This window comes from Pinus tabuliformis, chromosome 7, assembly GCF_031772625.1.
Source record: "Pinus tabuliformis cultivar Carrire ecotype Pingquan chromosome 7, CPIR1, whole genome shotgun sequence".
Lineage (NCBI taxonomy): Eukaryota > Viridiplantae > Streptophyta > Pinopsida > Pinales > Pinaceae > Pinus > Pinus tabuliformis.
The window spans coordinates 195,055,529-195,078,928 of record NC_142293.1 but is presented as its reverse complement, the minus strand read 5'-3'; the positions used below and the strand labels follow the sequence as shown (position 1 = coordinate 195,078,928).

The 23,400-nt window shown below is 32.6% G+C and overlaps 1 pseudogene; it reads right to left on the bottom strand.

Annotated features, from left to right (window-relative positions):
- Window positions 1-5,284: 5,284 nt before the first annotated feature.
- LOC149246525 (inositol hexakisphosphate and diphosphoinositol-pentakisphosphate kinase VIP2 pseudogene) lies at window positions 5,285-22,019 on the bottom strand (annotated as a pseudogene).
- Between the last annotated feature and the right edge of the window lie 1,381 nt (window positions 22,020-23,400).

Sequence of the window (23,400 nt, the reverse complement as noted above, 5' to 3'; positions counted from 1 at the left end):
ATGACCATTCCTTGCAATTTATCTCGCCATTTGACATCAATGGTAAAGGGTAGGACCAATTCCTCCTCAAGGAATTCCTTCATCTGATGCCCTTCACATGTAGTCTACTTATTAAATTTCTCACTATCATAAGTAGCTATAGACCATTTCCCATGCTCATTTAACAATATTTCGAAGAAATTACTCGAAGTTTTTATTTGAGATATTCAAATGGATCTCATGATAGGGGATTTATGAATATATATAAACGATAATCATTAGTGGTTACATAATCAATATCAATAACATTAGCAACAACCAATTTTCTTAAAAGTTATTTGATAGGATTATGCTTTGTCTTTGAATGCATAATAGGGTTCTTGGAAATGTTGATAAAAGTTGTGTTGTTACAAAATATTAGAATAGGTTCATTTAAGTCAATCTTGATGTCTTTGAGGGTTTATTTCATCCAAAAAATATGAGTGCAACAAATGGTATTAGCTATGTATTCAAGTTTAGCTATAGATAGAGATATTAAGTCTTGTTTTTTCTCACCAATGATATGAGACAATTTCCTTAGAGAAAAGATACTCTTGAGGTACTTTCCTTGTCATCAATACTACCTTCCCAATATGAATCAGTATAAGATTTTAAATTGAAATAATTACCTCTAGCATACAACAATACAAAGTCTATTGTTCCTTCCAGATATTTGAAAATCCTCTTAACTATGTTCATGTGACTTTCTTTGGTATTTTTTTGAAAGCTAGCCACCAATTCCACTACTTAAATTTACATTTGGCCATGAAGAAATTACATATAATAGATTTCTAATCATTGCTATATATGTTTTATGATTCACATTTCCAGATTCATCCTCTTTACCTAGCTTAAAACCAATCACCATGGGGGTAAAAATTGATTTACAGTCTTCCATCCCAAATTTCTTTGGCATTTCCTTTAAATATTTGGATTAAGAAATGAAGATACCCATTTTATATTGGATAATTTGCAATCTGAGAAAGAGGTTAAATCCCCTATCATCAACATTTCAAATACTTTTTTTGTTACCATAGAAAAATATTGTCCCATCTATTCCAAATCACTTGCAAAAATAATATCATCTACATAGAGCATAATAGTTATCAAGTTATCATCTTCATGTTTGATTTACTGATTACTATCGATAGTACCTATTTTGAAACCTTGCAGCTAAATATATTGATCTAATATGGCATACCATGCTCTTGGTGCCTGTTTAAGTGCATATAGAGTCTTTCTGAATCCGCAGACATAACATTCATTCTCGAAGATAAAGAAACATTCTGTCTATTCTATATAAACTCATTCTAAATAACCATCGTGAAAAGATGATTTACATCCATTTGATATACCTTAATGTTCTTGTATCTAGAAAAATATAGAAATGTTATAATAGCTTCGAGTCTTGCTATTGGTGCAAATGTATCCTCAATGTCTACTTCTATTTGTGCATGAACCTTGTAGACCAATCTTGCTTTACTTCTCACCATGCTTCATTTTTCATTCAACTTATTCATGAAGATACATTTGGTGCCAATAACATTCTTATCCTGGGTTTGGCGTTGAGTTATCAAGTGTCATTTTTCTCAATATAGTCTAACTCTTCATTCATTTCCTTCACCAAAAACTTGTCTTCACTCACTTAACTAAGATTTTGGGCTCGATTTTTGCAAGCAATGAAATATTTTCATAATTTGAATGTCCAATTAAATTCCTTCTTGTTTAGACAACAACTATTCAATCATGAAGTATTTGTCTCTATGGGTGTTGTTTTTTCACATACTTGGATGGAACCTTGAGCCTTTGTGCCTTATCTTCATCTTCATATTATTCCTCTACCGTTTATTCTTCTTGATTTGCATATCTCAAAGAAGAATAATCCTCATCACATGACTTCTCATTTTATTTAGATTCACCAAATGAGGTAGTGCTTCATCAATACAATGCCGATGTAATCTTCAACCCTCTTGGTCCTTTTGTTGAAACATTTGTAGTGTTTGCTTATGATTGAATATCCAAGGACTATACCTTCACATACTCAAGATTAAAACTTACCAAGGTATTTATTATTTCATTTGGTATAACATTTACTTCGAAATAGCTTGAATTGTTTTATCAATTCTTCTCCACCATTCGATAGCTCATATGGTGTCCTTTCATTGTTAGGCCTGAGTTATGTAATGTCTGTCATGCAAGCAACTTATTGAGTTTCTTTTCCCAGAAGGTGAGTGCAACCTTCCCTGCATCCATCATTTCCGTGGTCATCTCTTGAATGGTTCTATTTTCTTTTCAACCACCCCATTCTATTGTAGTTTTCTTACTTCTAAGTACTTTATTCTTATGCCACGTTTCTCACAGAAATATTCAAAATATCTTGATGTGAATTCCCCTCCTTTGTTAAATCTCATGAATGTACTCTCAATTTCCTTTATTAGTAAAAATACCCAGAGGGGAGATGAATCAATATTTTTGATTCACTTTAACTTCCATATTGAAAATTTTGTATGCTACTGCTATTTAGACAACTTATCTGTGTATACAACTTTATCAAATGTAAGCCACATATATCGAGATTAGTATTTTTTTCATAATTTCCATCACTTATTTAACTTAACCAATTCATCGTTATTTATTTAATAATTCATTATGCAGTAACCATGAGAAGTAAAAAGAAGATAAATCATTAACACATAAGAAACACATCAAAACATAGGGAGACCGACATTTTAGGTGGAAACCCAATGTGGGAGAAAAACCATCGTTGTTGTTGTCTCTTTTTTCTTTCATTTTATATAAATAAATTCTTCATTACATCTTGTACTAGTACAAACTCTTACCAGCATGAAGGCACCCACTTGTAGGATGCTACAACCTCCACTCATTCTCCAACACCCACTGGAAGGGAACTACAACCCCCTGATCTTGTTTATCGGCTCCTACAAGAAGGGAGCTCTTACACCCTCACTAAAGGTTGCAACCCTCCATACTTTGTGGACCATGTTTCATAATATTTCACACTGGATCCACTTGTCAATCAATCATCAAAACATGCAGGCCACCTTTCATCAAATTTTCACACTCGACCCACACCAAGAACAAGCCCAAACCAATATACAAAATTAAATACCGAATGATAAAATCTGAACCAATACTAAATTAGATAAACCAGATCCTACCAATTCACAACTAAATAGCAAGCCATAAATCAATCCACTGAGTAATGAGTGATGAATCAACATAATAACCACACTCTCATAAACACAATCATTGAAAACCATTATCAGATATACTTCATAATACATAAAGGACTGTTCTAAAGAATAATCGTGTATATACGTGTGTTGGGCCTCAAAATAGTCCCTATTTTCACTCCATTATTCACCAATATTTTCACATTTTACCTTCATGTTACCTCCATTCCACCTCCACATCATTCCATTTACCTCATTATTGGATTATAACTATGCTTTTCCAAAGTTTATTAATTCTTAACATTTTTAAGTGAATTTATGGCTAAACTTTAGAAAATAAAATGCTTATACTTATACCTAACAATTAGAATGAGTTTGTTGACATGTGTAGGCACAAAGGAAGCTTCCAGGGCATCTTTATGTGGCCTTGAATGATCAAATTCGAATTTGATAAGATAAGCTTCATGGAGAAGATCATGGACCTCATGGACGAGATCATGGAGGATAGGGTTATGTGTCATCATTGGTTGAGAAATATGTGGGTCAAAGGAGAGAATAGTGGGTCTACATTTATGAGGTTGTTATCATAAGTTTTTGTATAAATAGGAGTACCTCCTCCATTCCAAAGGGGAGGACTCTTAGAGCATTGTATCCAATTGATGATGGAATAGAATAAGGATTCATTTTTCATATATTTCCATTATGTAGATAGGAATTTATGTAGTTTTTAGATATGTTTTCTTAATGTAGTATATGGAATAATTTGTCTTGTTCTTAGGAGAATTGAGCTCACTCTAAAAGGATGAGAGAAACATGTTATTTCATATTAGATCTTGTTTCATTTCATTGTTTAGATGTTTAAGGATTTGATTGGTGAGTGAGTTTTGAATTAAAATCTTATCACCATGTGAGAGGACAACTAAGGGTCTAAGTTAGGCTCTCTCTCTCTATTTGATTTGCATGATAATTAAAATTCATTCTTTTGCTTTTATGTTTCAAGTATCATATGAGGAGATACCAAGAGTCTAAGTTAGGCTCTCTCTCCAATGATTTATATGGTAATTGAAATTCATTCTTTTGTGTTTATGTTCAAAGTTATTTCATTTCTTATGCTTATGAATGAATCCTAGTTTAGTTTGGATTAGTACATGAGAGGACAATCAAGAGACTAAGTTAGTCTCTCTCTCTACTTGAATCTAAACAATAACTAAGTTCATTCTCTTGTTTTTATTTCAAGTTTTTAGTTTTATGTAATTAATGATTTCTTTATGATACTGTAGGGAAGGACAACCAGGACCTCCTTAGTTAGGAGCCTCTTCCCTTACATATTGTATTGAATCCTAAATAATTTAGTTAGACATAGAGTTAGCTGCTTACTCCTGGATATATATTGTTGGCACCATCACAAGGTTACGAGTTTCCCTGGTTGATAATTTAATGCAGCAATTTAAGCCCAATAAATTGCCCAACATTTTGGCGCCGTTGTCGGGGAATGGTGCTAAGGGATTAGGCATTAGAAATTTAATTTAGTACTAGTATTTTTCTTTAGACAAAATAACTTGTGAGACCTGGTGACAGCAGGATCTTCACAAAGAAGTTTAAGTTTGAGTTTTCTGATAGTTTAGTGTTTAGCTAGTTTTAAATTTCGTCTTTTCAAGAACACCCCCCCTGCATGAATAAAAACAAATCAAGCGATGAGTATGCTCTCTTCCTGCGCTTCGTGCGATCAGGAAGATCAGAAAGTCAATTGATTTGGTTCGAATAAAACTACTCTTGCTGAGAACTAATGTGCAACATGACAATAAAGAATTTTGTGAATAAAAAAATCTAGATGAAATTTAGTTTTTTTTAGATTTAAAAAAAAAATAAAAATTTTAATAATATATGTATCATATATACATATTATTATTAAAAAAAATTAACCATTTCTTTTGTTGTTTTTTGTAGATATTTAAAACAAAAAAAAAAATAGATTTAGTTATTGTTTAATTTTAGACTATTTCTTTATTAGGTTTTAATAAAAAATTATTGTTGATTTTTTTTTTTTAAAAAATCTCAATTTAAATAACAAATTAAAAAATTTTTGTTTTTTTAATTTGTTGTTTAAAACAAAATAAAATCAACATAAAAAATAAAAAATATGTTTTCTCAAACATCTGCAATACAATGTAGGCCATATAGTCCAGCTCTCTAGTTTTATACAAGCGGTGAAGAGCATCATCACAAACAAGGCTGCGTTCTCCTTGCAGTGAATCATCCAAGTTACAATACCAAAGGACATTCATTAAAGAATGGATATGAGATTTTGATGTAAAGTATAGACGAGTTCGGACATGTCGTTCAGGAGTCTTGACATTTGCATACTTTGGATCCAGACGATACTGTGTCTCTTTACCATCATGATCTTCTGGATCCAATGCCTGTTCACTTGATTTTCTTGAATCATCAGACATTCTCCTACATCTCTTCGCAGAATCACATTCATCATCACCAAAATTAGAAGATATGTCAGAGCATTCTTGAGAATACTTCAGTTCTGCAACATTAATGGCTTCTTGGCGAGTGTTTCGAAGATCAATCAATATCTTTCCAAGCAATCGGCGTGCAATCTTTGACCCAATTTTGAGTTTATGTTTAGGATTAATGCCATATTCATTAGGAATAACTCCATCTGCAAGCAACTGAGTCACTTTGAAGAGCTCATCCAAGCCATCAAGATGCAGATGTGCATTGTGTATGAGGTCATACTTGCACGAATCATAAACATCTGGAATCTGTGTGATATCAAACCGGTCCTTTCTTTCATTGTACAAGTCTCGCTCCAGCTTTTTCCAGCGCGCAAACATTAAGAGGAATCCTTCACTGCCACATGGTAATCCAGCAGCAATTCTATCAACATCCATATTCGTCTTCCCAAGAGCTTTAGCCTGATCATATGGAGGAAGGGCTTCATCCGAAGTTGTCTCAGCAAGACCTTCTTCTTCATCTTTTGCTAGTTGTTTGACTTGTGCTGTTACTTTCTTTGTAAGCGCAGCCATCCTTGGAAGAAGTTCACGCGCATTACTTGGCAAGCCAGCAGCATCAACCATCCATGGAGATTCTTCATTAACTGGAGCGTTTGATTTTTTTACCTCCTGAAGTTATTATCTCATACAATCTGGCCTTGGCTTCTTCCATTTCTATGCTGGCGTTAGATGTGATTCCGGTTCTCCGCGCAACAAAATGAACAAAAAGTTTGACTGCATGCTGGAAGTAATGAACAAAAGGTTTGAGTGCAGTTTTGAAAATATGAAGTTCGCTGAGCCTAAACTACACCTGTACATGCATTTCTATGATCAAACAGTCAAGTTTCAGCTTCAATGCCTGAAGGAATGCGTGTCCATTGTACTGTCGTTGGCATGCCTTCATATAGCGCAATCCAGGCACTTGTTTTTCTTGGAGCAATTTTCGACTGAAATCTTGCTGATATTGAGAGATTTTCCAACAGAAAAAAAATCATTTTACCAGCTCTCCAGGAGCTCCAGAACGCTGCCATCAGTGAGGTATACAATGCTCAACAAAAAAAAAATCTTCAAGAGCGCTGCCATCCGTTTCCTTTTGCATTTCTTTTGGTTTGTTTTGTATTTTTAGGTTTATTTTGTTTTTATTTATTTTGTTTTGATTTGGTTTGTTTTGTATTTTTATAATATGTTATGTTTGTTATTATAATTTGTTTTTAATATTTGTTATATTGTTACGTTAATATAATTGTAATTAAGATTTGTTGTACATATTTATTAGTTATGTTATTTAATTATTAATTAATGATTGTTATAAAAATTGTATTAATATATTAATATGTTTTATAATTGCATTAATTAATAGAATTATAATTTCTTGTTATTTTGATTGATTTGTTTTTGTATATATTTAGTTATAATTTCTTAATGATTGATTTATATATTTAGTTAATGTTTGATTTGTGTTAATATATATTATGATTGTATTAGTATATTAATTATATTAATATATTAATATGTTATAATTATATTAATATGGTTAAAAAAAACATTTTTATTTTATATTTATTTTTAGTTAAAAAATTGGATTTTCTTAAAAAAAAAATACTAACTTCATTTTAAGGATTTCCTAAATAAATTTTGTTGATTTTACAATTTTAAAAGAAAATTCAACTTAAATAATAAATTAAAAAATTTTAATTTATTGTTAAAAGTAAAATCAACATAAAAAAAACACATACTTTTCACAAAATTCACATAGGTTTGAAAACAAATAATCGAACTTTTGGAAGCAAAATTTAAAAGACCATTTGGTGGATTTGCTGATTAACTTGCATAGAATGCACAATGTAATATTGTTGTATGCTTTTACAATGTACTAATCCGCAGGACACAACAAATGTCAAACTTTTCGCCATGCACAAAGTCAGCTGACACAAACAGGGAGTATAACATTTCCATGGTTATTTTAAGAATGGAATGATTTTAATATCATGATTAAGTCAAATTCAAAACTTTGATTGTCCTTAATTTGATTTATTTGGTATAAAATTTTTGCGTAAGAAACATGAAGCAAATGGCCATTTCTTCATGAGCACACTTATGTTTTCTTTGTACCAAGTTTTTTTACAGGTTACAGGATAATCAAGTGATCATAAGGAGATTACATTATGTGCACAATTAGTCTTCCAAAGACTAAGTCATGACATATTCCAAAGACAAATCCAACTCTACAACCACTCCTTTGCAACTCCCTTTTTGCAAAACATTTTCCACCAATTGTCAATCCATAAAAGCATCCCATTTCCATATCCATTTTTCACAGCAAGAGTTCTTATTCATCCAACATGCATTTCCTTACATTCATTTCTTACAAGCTTATTGCCATTTCCATTATCTTCACCATTCCCCTTCATTTCCACCAATAAAACTCTGCTTGAGTCAAAGTCCTAGAGTCTATGTATCATTGAAAAAACACCTAGAGGCTTGCATGCCTTAATGGCAAGTACTCTTGCCAATGAACAATGGGAGTACATTAATATCCCTTGTTCGTTGGATCTTGTAGGTGACTCGACCACGACAAATTTATTCGTACCTACAAAGATGTGTTAGGCATCCTGACTCCCATTGGAATCAATGGTGGGAGCTCTTGTGTTGGCTAGGGGCATTCATTAACGGCCACTAAGTCAACAACTTCTTGCTATGTTCGACATCGACACATTTAATCACATAGTAAGATTTGTGCCATCGAGCGTTGAAGACTTGAAGACCCATATTTTGTAGCAGATGAAGCCAATTTCCATTCATTATATTTCCATCCATTGTATACATTGTATTTCACTTGAGGACAAGTGAATAAATAAGGCTGGGAGGAAAATGTAACTTCTATATTTTGTATACCTTCCAAGCCTTATATATTTTCAACCATATTCAACAAGACTCATCAGATTCATCATCTAGCAGCAGATACAACTTTCAGCCATGTTCAGTAGACTCCTCATATTTTTCATCCAGCAGCAGAGGATCTAGCAGCCGATACAATAACAAAGATTCATCTTTCATCCACAGCTTGAAGAAGCAGATTTAGAGCAGAATTGTGGCAGTTGCACATGCATGATTCATGCATGATTTTTCCAACCAAGTAAAGAAGACCATGAACAAAAGTTCTTGCAGCCACACGTGCACAGCTCTCATCCATTTTGGAAGGGTAAGTTAAGGTATGATATTTTCTAACTTTTAACCATTAAATTCCTTGAAAAGTTAGAATAATAATTTTTGGAAAAACTTCACTTCCTTTTCCCTTCTTTTCCCCACTTCACTTCCTTTCCAAACCATCTGTTTTTACATACATACTTTGTCACATTCATACAACATCCACATTCTAAACCCCACTTACCTCCAAAATATATTTACTATTACATGAGCATACAAATGGCTTTGTCAAAACTATTTAAAAGTAATTGGATGCCAACACAATCATGGTTGTTACACAAGAACCAACCATGATGCATTCCAACACAAATACTCTGCAACAAAAATCACATTATCAATATGCAAAGATCATACATTGAATGCAACAAACAAAATATGGTTGAAACACAAGAACCAACCAAGTTGTAATTCATCGAAATAATGCTTTGCAAAAGTTATGTAAATGATATCATGCAGAGTTTAAGCCAAAGATCAAAAAGTAATGTAATAGATTGCATGAGGACATGCAATACCATTGATTGCATGAGGACATGCAATATCTTGAGTTTGGGGGAGATGTTGGGCCTCAAAATAGTCCCTATTTTCACTCCATTATTCACCAATATTTTCACATTTTACCTTCATGTTACCTCCATTCCACCTCCACATCATTCCATTTACCTCATTATTGGATTATAGCTATGCTTTTCCAAAGTTTATTAATTCTTAACATTTTTAAGTGAATTTATGGCTAAACTTTAGAAAATAAAATGCTTATACTTATACCTAACAATTAGAATGAGTTTGTTGACATGTGTAGGCACAAAGGAAGCTTCCAGGGCATCTTTATGTGGCCTTGAATGATCAAATTCGAATTTGATAAGATAAGCTTCATGGAGAAGATCATGGACCTCATGGAGGAGATCATGGAGGATAGGGTTATGTGTCATCATTGGTTGAGAAATATGTGGGTCAAAGGAGAGAATAGTGGGTCTACATTTATGAGGTTGTTATCATAAGTTTTTGTATAAATAGGAGTACCTCCTCCATTCCAAAGGGGAGGACTCTTAGAGCATTGTATCCAATTGATGATGGAATAGAATAAGGATTCATTTTTCATATATTTCCATTATGTAGATAGGAATTTATGTAGTTTTTAGATATGTTTTCTTAATGTAGTATATGGAATAATTTGTCTTGTTCTTAGGAGAATTGAGCTCACTCTAAAAGGATGAGAGAAACATGTTATTTCATATTAGATCTTGTTCCATTTCATTGTTTAGATGTTTAAGGATTTGATTGGTGAATGAGTTTTGAATTAAAATCTTATCAGCATGTGAGAGGACAACTAAGGGTCTAAGTTAGGCTCTCTCTCTCTATTTGATTTGCATGATAATTAAATTTCATTCTTTTGCTTTTATGTTTCAAGTATCATATGAGGAGATACCAAGAGTCTAAGTTAGGCTCTCTCTCCAATGATTTATATGGTAATTGAAATTCATTCTTTTGTGTTTATGTTCAAAGTTATTTCATTTCTTATGCTTATGAATGAATCCTAGTTTAGTTTGGATTAGTACATGAGAGGACAATCAAGAGACTAAGTTAGTCTCTCTCTCTACTTGAATCTAAACAATAACTAAGTTCATTCTCTTGTTTTTATTTCAAGTTTTTAGTTTTATGTAATTAATGATTTCTTTATGATACTGTAGGGAAGGACAACCAGGACCTCCTTAGTTAGGAGCCTCTTCCCTTACATATTGTATTGAATCCTAAATAATTTAGTTAGACATAGAGTTAGTTGCCTACTCCTGCATATATATTGCTGGCACCATCACAAGCTTACGAGTTTCCCTGGTTGATAATTTAATGCAGCAATTTAAGCCCAATAAATTGCCCAACAACGTGTTTCCTATACATAAAAACTTCATATAGATCTCAACTCACAAAATACCGAATAACTGAATCTCTGAGAACTAGATCAACTGAACACTAGAGGAGGTCAATCACTAGATCAAACTAGTACAAGTAATTAACACTGTCAATATTATGATGCCATACCAAGTCAAGTCACCTTTGAATAACCAATAACCAATAAGCATAGTTAGATATCAACTATTTTGATCAATATATCATTGGCAAACAACAACAAATACAAAAAACCTCATTAACTATCATCATCAAGCAGAAAATCAAACCTTGATAAAATGTAACTCAGAACATATATGCAACTATTGTTAAGAAGACCTACATATATATGAATTTATCATGTGGTAAACCCGTTTATATATTTCAACATAATGAATATGTTATCATAGATATTATATGAGACAATATTGAATCAAATACGTGTATGCATGCGAAACAACTCAGGAAAACCTGTGTACAGATGTTAAACTATTGAATAAAATCCTTACTGGAAATCACAACATCTACCAAACCCATATCTAATCAAACATCATATTACCGTGAACATATTTAGATATCAACATCACCTTAGTTATAAATCTAACATTGTTAGCCATAAACATAAATAAATCAAGAAAGTATATTGATTAGTCTTCAATACACTTTTAGGTCTCACATATCTGAGACATCTCCTTTCTCCCTCTTGCACACCTATTCCAGATAATATCACACATGAATAATCCATTTTCTTGCACACTTAACTCCTTCATATCCATCTCCTTATATAGCTTTTTCCTTTGTAAATACTTTAGGAAAATCCTTTGGTAATGTTGATGGTATTCATTGATGGGATCAAATAAACGTGTCACTATAATTACTACGGGAAATTACCATGGTAATGGCCCTTGGTATCAAGTTTTCCACGGTTTGAATTATGTACAATATTTTTTTTTGCATAGTCTGCATATGTACATGACTATTCTTCATAGAGGACACATATAATTTTCAAAATTCAAATTTTTCATCCATCTATAACTGAGCTACCATTTATTTTCCATATAATCTATAATTCATGGACCATAATACTTGTACCATTAATCATGTCATCTACAATAGTTCTATAGTCATCAAGTTGACATCAATAAAATATTTGATAAGAAGGTTGCCACGAAGGACAAAAAACTAGCCATAATTCTGACAATCTCCCCCTTGGGACTTGATGGCAACCTCTTTGTTGTTTGGAAACCACTTGCAAACACCAAGTCTTCTCACCTCCTTTAACATCAAGGGAAAGGGTGGAACGAGTTTGAATAAATTACTTTCCCTTTTAGTGCTAATCACTATAAGTCTAATATGTTGATATGAATAATGAAATTTGCATACTGACCATGCTCTCCATAGGCATATGCTAGACCTTCTAATAATAATTCACAAGGCTAACATGACCTCTTCTATACTAATGACTCTATTATCAATCACCCGACATAATGGAGTTAGCTATTGGACCCAAATTTTACGTTAAGGCCCCAAAATATACATGATATGACTTGATCCCAAAGGCTCACGACTAAATTCCACAATGATTACAACATGGATCCTTGCATGAACTTTACATAAAATACATGGAATTCATAACGATAAATAAGGATTTCTACCATGGAGTATCTTTTGCATCATAACCATGATGCTTATTAGAACCAAATAGGCATATGAAACATAATCGTCAGACAACAACAACATAAATGACGTAATAGAAACATGAAGCATCCTCATCATCAAGAATAAATAAAACAAGTAAGAGAATGTAGCATCGTCATGTGGCAAAATATACCCAAGGAAATACTAGGAAACTATAGCAGCAACATAAGATTGTGCAAAAAAGTTATGTCAGCATTTGATCCCCTTGATCTCATGTCATCAAGAGCAGCACACTCTCTCCACTTATAGGAAGAGCCACAATCATTAAGTAGGAAAACTATATCAATATATTCGACAACAACACTATGGGAAGAATATACATATTCATTCCATGCATTAAAAACATATATTAAAAACAAGCGCACCTCCAACATCAAAAGTCATTAAGTAGAATAGAATTGATCAACAAAATAATCAACATCTTCAGTGAGCGTAACATACATATCATTATGATCAAGTCTATCAAGTTTTAACACCAGCAAGAATGCAACACCATTAACAGCTTCAGCAAATACAACTCAAGTAACATATAGAAATCATCCATAACTTCACCACATGCAATACATGAATCATTAATAATCCCATGAAATATTGATAACATCACATATATTTTTGGAAGTGAGTAAGACTAACAACAACAATATTAATAATGAAATTAGCAAAGACACCATCATGCAATAATGAGTACTCAAGAATACCATAATGCCAACACTTAACCATTAGAAGCATAGAATATTCTCTACTTAAACTTGTGCCAACTTTTCATCATCAATTAGGATCACATCAAATCCTTATCAATGAGATAAAAGAGATAGATCATTAGTAATAAAAAAAAAATTCAACAGTGCATCACTTATCATGAACCAATACTCTTTCATATATTCTTAAGTAGCATATGAACATCCTCAATACTCTGTAGCAAACCAATGTCATAATCAATGTGAATAATGTAGTGATGGATGCATATGTGAAGCTATCCCTGAATTTGTGCCACTCATTTATCACAAAAAATCATACCCGACAATTTATGTCAAAAGTCGCATGCATACACGACTATCACTCATAAGAACAACATAGAAAATGTAAAATACAAATTTTTCATAGCCAAAAATTCCCCTAAACATGTCATGTATGTACTTGACACATTCTCTTCATAAGACACAACATTAGTAATATAAAAAACATCAAAAGAAAACATAACAAAATTAGATACACATGCATAGATCCCCCTCATATCATACACCATTGATCTTGTGGACCTGATAGTTATTATTTGTTCTCCATGAGGCTATGTACCTCATATTTACTTATGCAATCAATGCTAGAAGTATGCTTTAAGTACAATAGACAATAGTAGGGCCTATATTATTTTACTCTTAATCTGAAGAAGAGGAGCTAGGCCTCTTATGTATGGGTAGATTTTTATTCAGAAAATATAATTTTTCTACATTTCTGAATCCTTTTGGTATAACCTTTCTAGTATCTTCTTCTCTAACTTTGTATTTAGTTGATGTAAACATAATTATATGTCCTTTATCATCTATTTGGCTTACACTTAGAACTTTTTTCTTTATCCCTTGAACTAATATTGCATCAACTTCTTATGTATGCTTATCAAGCTTGGCTCTAACGTTTCCTAGAAATTTTGTTAGTGCACTATTTCCAAGAATAACTTTATCATCATTGTTTTTCTTGATAGACAAAAACTTGTTCTCATATCCATACATGTGATGAGAGAATTCATTGTATATGTACTATTCATATTCTTCTTCAAAGGAGCGCACAAAAAGACCACACTTGTTCTTCTTCATTTTTCTTAATATAAGAAGTGTTGGTGGGTCCATCTTTCTTAGGTATTTTGGTAAAAATATTCTTGTCTAGTTGCTTTCCTTGGAGGAAATTAACATGTTGTATGTGTGTATACATTTCCTTGTTCCTGCATTCTTTAACTACATGACCAAACTTGTTACAAGTATAACATCTTACATGACCAGAAAAGGGAGCATAGGAATCATACTATTTATGTTTCATATTCCTCCTATTGCAATCAATAGCTTTGTGACCAAATATATTGCATGTAAAACGGAAACCATAAAATAAACTTGAGTACGTGTGAGATGATGATCTCCTTGTGAAGTGGCTATTTTATTGAGGTCAAAATAATCTGTTTATTTAGTTGGCTACAATGTCTCCATAGTTATGACAAATAAAGAATTCATTGTTACTAACCAAGGGAAATAATCAACTATTATTTTTATTATTGGGAGTGAATGATCTCCTTTGAAAATTCACTTATTTGCTGGTTTGGTTGAATTATTAATTCTTTGCGTGGATTATCAGAGTTTTCTTTGGTAACCTAAAAATTGTTTAAAAAAGCCCGTGAACTACATTATCCTTGTCTTATTTGATGGAGGGAGATCTTTGGTTACTAATATTGTTATCCAAAATCCTAGTACTGTCTTTAAATCTCAGATGTTCATCCTTTTCTTCTATTTTACCTTTTAAAATGTTTACCTCAATGTCCAGTCTTTGACACTGTTTTTACTTTTCCATATACTTCTTCCTCATTTCTTTTTCAACCTTTCATAGTTCTTCTACTTGCATTCTTAATTCGATAATGTCTTACTTAAGCCCATCCTCTTATTCTTCAAATAATTAAAGTGTTGCCTTAGGTCATTTATATGACTTTTCAAGATTTTATCTTAGGAAAATGATCTTTATTAGCATTGTAGTGTTGGTATTGATGTCAATAGGGTCTTGGTGTTGTTCATCACATGCCTTATGTCTACCTGATGATGATTAGTGGTCATCATGATGTGTGATGAATGGTTCACTCATTGGTCTTTTTGGTTGGCATTGATGTCAACATACTTACGACATGACCTAGTGCAGGAATGGGAGGCTAAGTGGAGATGGTTTCAGGAGATGTTGTGTTGGTTCAAGATGTTGTTCCTTCAGGTGGTTGGGTTGTTTCTACAAATGTTGCATATGCTTCTACATGTGTTGGAATCATTGGAGATGTTGCTACATTTTTTGGAGGTAGTTGGATGACTTGATTCTACTACTGTAGGTGTTGGAGATGTTTCTACAAGTGCTAGATATGTTTCTACAGGTAATGGAGGTGTTTGTACATGTTGTTGTTGATGCTTGAGGATCTAGAGGTGTTTCTCTTGATGAAGATTTTTACAGGCTAACGTCTTCATACTGAATTGTTGCAAAAGTTCTTCTCCTATTTCATCCATTTTAGCCTGGTCACAAAGGCTTGGAGGTGTGTTTAAGAGTTGATGAATTTGTCCAAGAAGTTTGGATAAATTATGGGTTAGTTTGAATGAGTTTCTCTCATCCGCTACCTTAGTCACTCCCATTTAGGTTTTTGCATGTGGCTGAGAGGATTCAATCATTGGTAAGTAGGATTTTTCATGAGTCCAATCAATTTTAGCTAGTATTGTGAGTGCAACTATGTTTTTCCACGCGTTTTCTCCCCATTCCTCGTGCATTTCAGCTAATTTTTGTATTGTGGCGATGCTCTTGATCATAAATTTTTGGTATATGGTTGAAAAAGGTAATGGAGGTTCTAGAAGTTGGTTAAACTTGAGAATATCATAAAGTAGTGGAGAGAGTTGATTAATCAAGTCAGTGAGCTAAATCTGAATCAAATCAAGCATATGCACAAAGTTTGTGGAGCTTAGTATTTATTTACAATTATTGATTTTAGCACCTCAATTCATCTCTATATTGGAGAAATACAAATGATATTTGGTTGATTCTCTTCATCTGTTCAGCGAGTGAGAGTCAAGAAGAGAGTGCAAGCCGTGTGAGGAAGATTTTATAAAGGAGTTTGTAGGTTTTGCAACAATTAGTTGATGTATGTTCCAGCCAGTATTTTATGCAACAAGGAAGGACATGATTAGAGTTTTATTTCACAAGTAATTGGAGATTGATTTATCTTAGAGTATTCTTCATTTTATTGTTTGTGTGCACCATTCATTTGAGAGGATTTTTATTTCATGCAGAGACAGTTTTAACTAATGAATTGATAAGATTATTTTATCAGATTATTTATATTAATACTATATACTTTACTTATATTTGTTAATTTTAATTAATCTATCATGATTAATTATTAAATTAACAAATATATATATATATATATATATATATATATATATATATATATATATATATATATATATATATATATATATTAGAATGATTGATATTAATTAAAGTTAAGAAATTAATTAGGCCTAAAAATGATTTTCAATCAATTAATGAAAATCAAAGTTAAATGTCCTACCAATCAATTTTTGTAGCCCACCAAAATTTATGGGGGAGTAAAATATTATTTTTGTTAAAATTTGTGCAAAAAAAATTGGATTGTGGACCCCCTAGTTGTTTTGAAAACTATAAAGGGCCGGTTTGCAATTCATGACAGAGTGACACATAACTTTAAGTAAAAACCAACAATTAATTGTAGCCATATATTTTCACATAGGGATTGGGAATTATATTGGATTTAAAAGATTATATTTTAATAAATAATAATGATTTAGTATAATAACCTTAATAATTTGAGATAGAACTATAATTTTAAAATAAAATACACATATTTAAAAAAAAAAATTAATAAAATAACAATTTAAGTTAATAAATAAATCTATTAAATAAAATTTGGCTCCACATATAATGTATTTGGTTCTTATACTCCAACAATGGTCATGATTTTAGCATCTAAAGAAGGAGGAAGATCAACAGTGAGTCTTATCTAGATTTGGAGGCAGAGAATTTTCAAACAGCTCCAAATTTTCTGGAGATATTCAGAAATTGTTTTTTATTTTTAGTATATTGTTAGTATTTTATCCTTCAAATCTTGTAAATAAAAAAGATGTATATTGTTTTTTAAACTTCTAAATCTTGTAAAGAATTTAGAAGTTGTAATATTTATATATTCTTTGATTTTGAATGATAAAGTGTTTGATTTGATGCCAAAACCCTAACCATTATTGTAAAATATCTTGTTGTAGACTTTTAAATTAAGGGTTTTTGGCTTCAACTTTATGAAATAATTTGTTTTTGATGTATGTTTTTTCATGTGATACATATATTTTATCTACATACATTTGAGGTAATATAGAATTATAGGGTAAGGCTAAGGTTAGGATTGAATTTCGTAAAAATGCACTACAAATTTATAATCATTATTGAGAATAGTTAATTGAAAATGTTGTTTAAATTAGTACATCTCTGTAATTAAATTGTTGCCTTATGTCATCTCTTAAATTTATTTATGTGGGCTATAGATATTATCTTGTATGCCTATTTTATATTAGATTCTTAGGTATTTAGGGAGGATCCTTAATTATCTAATTTATTTTCTATTGTTCTACCAAAATATTTCTAGTTTATTTTTCTTCCATAGCTGAACGGTGACCCTTTAATAAGGATACTGCAAGAGAGGGCTTTATTTGTTAACCGAGGATTTCTTACTCATAAAAAACCACCTATACAAATCCTATATCTAGCTATTTTGATTCATAGGTTGTTGTTCAGTGACAATGAACAATATTTAAAATCCTCATACACTTGAGGGAGCTCCCCCCTAGTTCGAGGGCCATCTTGAGCCTAAAGATTGGTCAACTTGGTTTCTTGGCGCAATTTCGTAGCCAAGGGATTCCTTCGAGAAATAGTTACAACATTTAGTGTCATTTCTGGGGAGCGAAGTAATGAACATATCTATCTCTGAAGAACGATAATTGATTAGATCTATTCTTTATTAATGAACAAAGACAATATGGTTGCTTTTCGTTCACACGGTGGCTCCACTTTGTCTGTATGGTGATTCCATTGGGTTACTAATTCCAGTGTTTTGAGATGTTAGGTGCATTCACTATTGTGTTTGCTAAGATCCTTATAATGATTTCCTTCAGCAATAAATTTTTCTTCCTTTTGATAGTAATCACAAAATTCGAAAGTTTACAGAGAATGCAACTTTCCAAGTTCACCTGTATGTATCAGTTGCCTTGGAATTTGTGTTTCATATTGCACATACTTTTCAGGTTTTTAGCTACATGCAACATTGTCTATTAGTAAATCCCATTTTCACCTAATTACATTGGAAGTTTGACTACACCTAACAGTGTAGGATTTTCAACTTAGTTTAAGTAGAGGTGTGTACAATTAAATAAGTTTATTTTCAGCATGTTGTGGAGTGGATAAATAGTTGTTTCAGTTTGTATTTCAATTTGCAGTATGAAATTTTCTTTGTTTGAGTGCAATAAGTTATAGGAATTAGAAAGGAGAAAAAATATTATTTTTTACTTATTTACTCCATAGCCCAATGGATTAGGAATTATTGTGTTTATTTTCGTTCTCAGTAGATGGTTCTTTGTTGTATGGCTTAATGTTGAACAAAAATGATTTCAGATCACAATAGGTTACAGTGAGCAAAGTCAATACATAGTGTTGTTTGGAATAAACTTCTGCAAAAATATTTACCAATGGCCTTCAAATTATAAAGGAATTTCCCCCAAATCTGAATCATCTCTCTATTAGAAAAAACTTCTATTATTTCAGATTTGCAAAGTACACTATTTGAATTGGTATTATATTGAGCACAAGATTACACTTTCAACATTGTTTCTAAGACAAAATATTATGGTACTGTATGATTAACAATATTATGATATACTGGAACACACGTAGTTTTCCCGTCTATCCAAAAATATGACAAAGGTGGATGTTTGAAGTGAAATTTTCAGATTGGAAATAGGTTACATGTTGCAGTTGCAAATTACAAGTTTTATGGCATGACTCCATGCCCAACATTCAAGAAAATTTGGTCTATAGTTTCTTTGCCTTCCATAGGGGGAAGTAGTTAGTGGGAGCCTATGTTCTAAATTTTTCATGTTGAAGAAAAGTTACAAACAATTTCAAATAATAATGCCAGCCTAAGCCAACAATACCCACATTATGCAAATTAAATTGCATGTCATTGGTCCCAAGCCTTCATCACCTGATCTATGGTGAAAACCTTCTTCCATTAAGGTTTGATGTTCTTTATTAAGTTTTAAGGCCCCTTCATTTAATCTCATGCGGAAACATTTTAATTGACTAACCCAAAGTTTAAACCTTCAATAACATTTCCATTGGGACTTTATAACTCCACCTTCATTAACCTTTGATTAATATATACCCCGCTCTTTAACTTTTTAATTCATTAATCCCGCACATGATAACCAAACACATACCATGGTCTTCGAATTTAGTTAAAATGACTTAAACCCAAAATACCTTTATCTGATTTATTTCTATTATAATTCCTATATAATAGATATACACCATAAACACACGTAAAATTTACATTTTCACCAATCCTCTGCCTTTGCACATTTATCGAGGCTTACCTTTATCGGATCAATCCTCCACCATTGATTTCATTCCATCATATCAACGGCTATCACGTGATCTCCATCCATTCTCCATAACTCAAATATACTTAAGCTCACTTTGTTAAACTTTCAGGTTCGCGCCTTCCAAAGCCTTATCAGCTTCAACCTCTGCCGTAGATATTAACTTGTGATCTGATGGTCGATATCTTTCTCGATCAACAGAACAACTCAGTGATCTTGTGCCATAGATCAGAACGCCATTTGTTCCAACACTCCACAACAATATCGGGTGAGCTACTCGTACGAGGATTGCCCACCTGCTAAAGTGGTTTCCTCTCTCCTTCGACATGCTACGTGTCAATTTCTAAGTGGAATCGTGTGACTCCCCTCCTTTACCACTTACCACATTTCTTTAACCCGATAAACCATTTTTGCTTATAAACTTGCCTTTCTCTTTGACTAACGCCTGATGACCATAGATCTTCTACCATCGATGGTTGCGATAGCTCCTCCAGATTCCTCTTCCACTCACTCTTAAGTTAATATTCACTGTTCATTTCTTGATGCCATTCTACATGACTTAATCCTGGTTGCTCATCTTATGATAATCGCATTCGTTGATCTCCAACATCCAATGGCTGCTATGCATTGCTACACTCTCTTTTGTTTCTTCTCTTTTCTTCGTTTTTATGTCATTTCTTCAGTGTTTTTCTGTGGTTCAGGTTTCTTCCAGTTTTCTCCTCTTTAGTTTCCTGCCTGTGTATTTGACTTCACTCTATCCTTTTGTGGTTTAGGAGTTCTCCAAACTTTCTTCTCACTGATCTCGACTTCCACATTCACCTTAACATTTCCTTCACCTTCACTATAACATTAAAGGCCTCCTCCTGTACTATCTGTGTGTATAAATTCGTAACACCTCTCTCTGTTACTCTTCTCTGTATTAAACCTCTTATTCTACACCTACAACGTATGTTACACATAATAAATCAAGATTATATACGGTCTATATCTCAAGTACTCAATACACACATATGAACTCAAAATCGAGTTGTTTGTATTAATAAATAGATATTTACATAAGAGTCTTTCTCTCTCTCTCTGGCCTAATCTTATGTATTAGTGGCCTCTATTTCCCTACTACCCATAGGTTTACAGTCAAACCTCTAACTCACACCTCTAATAACTTGACTCGACTTGACTTGACTAAATCTTTTTATGTATTTTTGGCTTACATTTATACAAAAGTATTCTGTAACCAATTCCTCTTTTAGGTCCATAATCTTCTCAACAAAATATGAAAATCGCTTCCTTATCTCTAAGGATCCTCTTTAATTCACAAAATCATGAACTAAATCCTAATCTAAGATTTAGAATTAAATCTCAAATCTCTGAAACTCTCAACTATCCTAAAATATCTTATGTTCTCCTACGTTCGAGAACATTTACAAATATGCCTCACAATACTTAATTAAATCCCTATTCTACCTTCTCTCATTAAAATCACTCAAAACCTTAATACTTACTTTAATTCAACACTTAGGAAACCAACTTCATTGGAAACACAAGACCACCCTATGTCTACTAAAATACAATGCTTTTCTTGAGCTGAATGCTCCTGCATCGGACTCCTAAAGTAGAAAAGTTTCATGGTCTCCTGATCATGTGTCTTCATATGTTGATAGAAAACCTCCAGGGTCCCAAACTTTAGTTTGTAGTTGCCTAAAATATTTTCACCTTTGTTGATTCTGTATGTCTGTTGTCTTCTATTTCATCTTCCTCTCCTTGTTAATCAGGTTCAAATTATGATTGATCATACTTCCTGTTGTTATTCTCCTCCATATGGACTGTTTCATCATCAATTGCTATATTTCTTCAATCTTTGTTTCCAGCACATCCTTGGACTGGTCCATACTCTGCCACTTACTTCTACCTCTTTCTCCTTGTTTCAAGTTGTTTCTGTTGTCCACTAACTCTTCAAATTATTGTTCTTCTATTTGAATTATTACTCTTACTTTTTCTTCGCTTATTCTTACTATTACTTTTACTGCCATTCTTATTGCCTCCATTTCATCCTTACCCTCTTTCATGATTATCTCTTTCTGCATTGAATCCTGACTTTCCAACATTATCTCCAACAATTGAACATCTCTGTTTCATGGATTAAATTCTTCCATAGAATCTTCTTCTACCATCTTTACTTGACTACTGATCTGTGCCAAATTTCCTCTAGCATCTGCAACTAAATCTACACTCACAAAAAAATTATTAAAATAAAAAACATAAGGCCTCAACACCTCTTCTTCCTTTGGCAACACTTCAGTATGTTGCTCTAACTTCTCCTCTTCTATCAACACATCAGTATGTTGATTCAACCTCTTTAAGGAATCTTCTAAAGAATTCTCGAAAGTACTCTCAAGACTATCAGTTAGTCTCTGCTCTACATCATCTGCTCTAATGATGTCTTTTTTCTCTTGTCCACTGTAATGAACTCCTTCCTCTGCAATCAAACTATCATACTCTGAATTTCCCAGCAAATATTCCAACAATTTAAGTTCTATGTGACATTTCATAAGTACTTCATAATTACTTATGATTCCTGCATTTATGCAAAAATTACCAGTTTGAAAATTACAAGGTTCAATAGGCTCAACTGTTACTTCACACTTCAGTTCTTCAGGGTGAATTTCATCTCCTTTCACAAGAAATTTTTCCTATGTTGTCATAGCTTCAAACATCAATGTATTACTAAATTATTTTTGCTGCAATAATTTACTACTTTTCTCATTCAAGAGACATTCTCCATCATTCTTTACTTTAGAGTTTTTATCTTCTGAAATATACTCTTCCATACTTTTTACAGCTTCAAAAGATTGCTCATCCTCTGCAAAACCTGTAATCAAATTAAAATTATTAGATTCAACAATATAATGTTTTACATTCTCCTCTTGGTTTGCATTTGTCCAAAAATTTAGAAAATCATCAATAATTCCTTCTTCTTCACCTGGAACTTCACCCTGCTCTAGTTCACAAATAGACACTTCCATTTCCAACTCAGCTTCTCTGATTTTTCCCATCAGCCACTTCACTTGCCTCTGTTGTAGCCTTCTCTGCAACTTATGCCACTTCACTGGCTTTTTCCTCATGACCCAACCTAGTCTTTGTTTTTCCTCAAGTATCATCCTTAATACATTGAGTTGTTCTTTCATCTCTACAATTTCCTTGTCAAGCTCCTCTTGACTCATTCTTTTGCCATTTTCCTTGTCATCCTCTTTTCTTCTGCTATGGTTTTCCTCAGAACCTCTACTATGAATATTAGTAGTCATTTTATCCTTCTCTATCTTCATGAGTTCTTCGCTCACTTACTATGAGCTACATTAAATCCTCTGCAACAACAAGTCCTCCCTTCTACCACTTATCTCACCAAGCTTTCCTCTGTACTTGGTCTTTTGGAAAGCACTTGGTTCTCTATCTCTGGAACCTCTTTTGAGCACTTCTCTCTGCTCCTTC